The sequence below is a fragment of the Cnephaeus nilssonii genome (genome assembly GCF_951640355.1).
Source record: "Cnephaeus nilssonii genome assembly, chromosome: 5".
Classification (NCBI taxonomy): domain Eukaryota; kingdom Metazoa; phylum Chordata; class Mammalia; order Chiroptera; family Vespertilionidae; genus Cnephaeus; species Cnephaeus nilssonii.
In genome coordinates this window covers 8,363,265-8,366,593 of record NC_137076.1, presented here as the reverse complement: position 1 = coordinate 8,366,593, position 3,329 = coordinate 8,363,265, and the positions used below count along the sequence as shown (strand labels likewise).

At 42.6% G+C, this 3,329-nt stretch overlaps 1 pseudogene across 1 annotated transcript; it reads right to left on the bottom strand.

The window, feature by feature from the left end:
* Window positions 1–466: 466 nt before the first annotated feature.
* LOC307100315 (RNA-binding protein 7-like) lies at window positions 467–3,112 on the bottom strand (annotated as a pseudogene). Its single transcript has 2 exons — window positions 3,073–3,112; window positions 467–1,250 (listed from the first exon to the last, which is right to left on the bottom strand). The product of its transcript is annotated as an RNA-binding protein 7-like (transcript).
* Between the last annotated feature and the right edge of the window lie 217 nt (window positions 3,113–3,329).

Below are 3,329 nucleotides of genomic sequence, written 5' to 3'. Positions count from 1 at the left end.
CCCAAACTTTACCAATAATCTTTCTCAAATGTTAGTAAAACCAATCATTGAAATTCCATTTTCTCATTTGTTAACAAAATACTACTGTATTTTAGACTACCAACTTGAATTTTTATATTATAGACACAAGATGTGATTCACTAATAAGCAGGTTCTTGCAATACAATAGATAATAGATCATTAAAGTATTTGCTTTATGATACAACCAATACATATAACACGTGCCTTCCTCAATTTCTAAAACGATTAGGAATTGTGGGACTTTCTTTTGCATAAAACCCTTTCCTCTTCATGAAACCCTGAGGTGAAAGGCTATCAATGTAAAAACTGTAATCACAAGTCTTCTCATTTCTGTATCAGACTATAGCTATATGTTTAAAAAGTTTTATAAAGAAATGTGGCAACTTATAAAACTGCTCTGTACAGTTTTAACAAAACATTGCCAGACCAACTTAGTCCAAAGGGCCTAGGATGACCCCATAAAAACCATGTCCTTTGGACACTTGTTAGCTCCGAGAGGAATGCCACTTCCCAGCTCTCCTGCTGTCTCTTCCGCTATCGTGGTCCTGGCTCCAGCCATCGCGATTCCTGTCTGCACAGAAGCCATCACCTCCGTGTCCTCTGTAATGCTGCTCAGACTGTAGTGTCTGTCTACTAGGGAGGGATGAGGACTCTGCCTGGCTTTACGCAGTGATGATGGTGTATCTTGATGCCATCGGGAGCTTGGAGACTGGTTGTAACTATGAGTATGTGACTGAACTGATGGGGAAAATCCTGATCGATCAAGATGTGGAGAACCCAATTTCCCGCCATATGACCTCTGTCTCAAAACGCTGCTCATCACTGCTTGTTTCTGAATATTTTCTGGAGAAGGGAAAGATCTCTGAACGACCTGTGGTGATGGAGTCATGTTATCCACAGTCCTTTCATGTCTGTGAGGTGATGGAGCGGCAGGGCTTGAATTTCCAACATGATGCTGGGACTATGACAAATCAACCTCCTGCGAGGCATGCTGCTTCCTGGTCTAAACTGAAAGCTGATGGGCCTTCCAAAAAGTTTTATTCCATTAAGTAGATTCATGGCCTAAGGAACAGACACTTCCTGTTTGGAATTCATAAATGCAAACCGCTTTGGCTTACCATCCTTATCTTTTGGGATTTTCACTTCTCTTACTGGCCCAGCCTGGTGGAAAGGCTCGAAAAGGAGCTCCTCGGTCACTTTGCTTTCTAGGTTGCCCACAAAGAGAGTACCTCTTTATTTCTTTAAGTAGGTCCTCAATTTCCTGCTGTCTGTCTTCTCTTCCTGGCATCTCTGTGAAGTGGGTGTTGTCAGCTTGATGTTGTCCCAAAGGTCTCTTAGACTATACTCATTAAATTTTTTTCTTTTTGTTGCTCTGCTTGGGCGTTTTCTGGTACTTTGCCTTCCAAATCGCTGATTTAGTTCTCTGCCTCCTCTAACCTGATGTTGATTTCTTCTAAGGTACTCTTCTTTTTCAGATGTTGTATTATTTCTTTCTTTTCTTTTTTTTTCCATTTTTTTTATTAAGGTATTATATGTGTACATATCTTACCATTGCCCCCCCACCCCACTCCCATACATGCCCTCACCCCCCAGAGTTTTGCTTCCATTGGTTATGTTTATATGCATGCATACAAGTCCTTTGATTGATCTATCTTCCCCACCTGTCCCTAACCTTCCTGCTGTAATTTGACAGACTGTTTGATGCTTTACTGCCTCTGTATCTATCTTTTTGTTCAAGTTTATAATGTTCTTTATTATCCATAAATGAGTGAGATCATGTGGTATTTTTCTTTCATTGACTGGCTTATTTCACTCAACATAATGTTCTCCAATTTCATCCAGGTTGCTGCAAATGGTAAGAATTCCTTCTTTTTTATGGCAGCATAATATTCCATTGTGTAGATGTACCACAGTTTTCTGATCCAGTCATCTGCTGATGGGCACCTAGGCTGTTTCCAGATCTTAGCTATTGTAAATTGTGCTGCTATGAACATATGGGTGCATATATCCTTTCTTATTGGTGTTCCCAGTTTCTTAGGATATATTCCTAGGAGTGGGATTACTGGGTCAAATGGGAGTTCCATTTTCAGTTTTTTGAGGAAACTTCATACTGTTCTCCACAGTGGCTGCACCAGTCTGCATTCCCACCAGCAGTGCACGAGGGTTCCTTTTTCTCCGCATCCTCGCCAACACTTGTCGTTTGTTGATTTGTTGATGATAGCCATTCTGACAGGTGTGAGATGGTACCGCATTGTTGTTTTGATTTGCATCTCTCGGATAATTAGTGACGTTGAGCATGTTTTCATGTGTCTCTTGGCCTTCCTTCTGTCTTCTTTGGAAAAGATTCTATTTAGGTCCGTTGCCCATTTTTTTTATTGGATCATTTATCTTCCTTTTATTAAGTTGTATAAGCTGCCTGTAGATGTTGGAGATTAAACCTTTATCAGTGATGCCATGAACATAGGAGTGCATATATCCTTTCTGATGGGTGTTTCTGTTTTCTTGGGATATATTCCTAGAAGTGGGATTACTGGGTCAAATGGGAGTTCCTTGAGGAAACTCTATACTGGTCTCCACAGTGGCTGCACCAGTCTGCATTCCCACCAGCAGTGCAGGAGGGTTCCTTTTTCTCCGCATCCTCGCCAGCACTTGTCGTTTGTTGATGTGTTGATGATAGCCATTCTGACAGGTGTGAGATGGTACGGCTTACTGTCTCTTGATGTTGTGGTGAAACTGTCAGTAGGGACTGTGTTCTTCTGGGGGGTGGACAGGGCGGGATCTGTTCCTCAGGGTTCAGTTCATGGTGGGCTAATGGACGGAGGGCCCAGTGCCCTCTGGCTCCTGGCCGGGGACCTCCCTCAGTTCCTTGGCCCGCGGGCTTTTCCCTGGGAGAGCTGAGAACATTATAGCTGGCCTCCTACCGAGTCAGTGAGTGAGAGCATGGGAGGGTAGCGTGCACAAGATGGAAGTCCCAGTCTATTTGTAGCCTAATCTCAGGGAGTGAACACATGGAGGTAGGGATCACTCGGGGACATCTTAGAGACTGTGTACCACAGGTTGCTCGAAGTTTGCTGTTACTAAATTTATCCATCTCCGCCCTTAGCAAATGTCCCATGGGACATTTGCGGGCACATCCCCAGTAGAGGGTGTTGCAGGAGGCAGCTGATCGATGTTTCTCTCTCATTGATGTTTCTAACTCTCTATCCCTCTCCCTTCCTCTCAGTAAAAAAATCAATAAAATGTATTTAAAAAAATAAATTTATCCATCTTCAAATGTTTGGGTTTTCTATAAGACCCTATTCTATGAC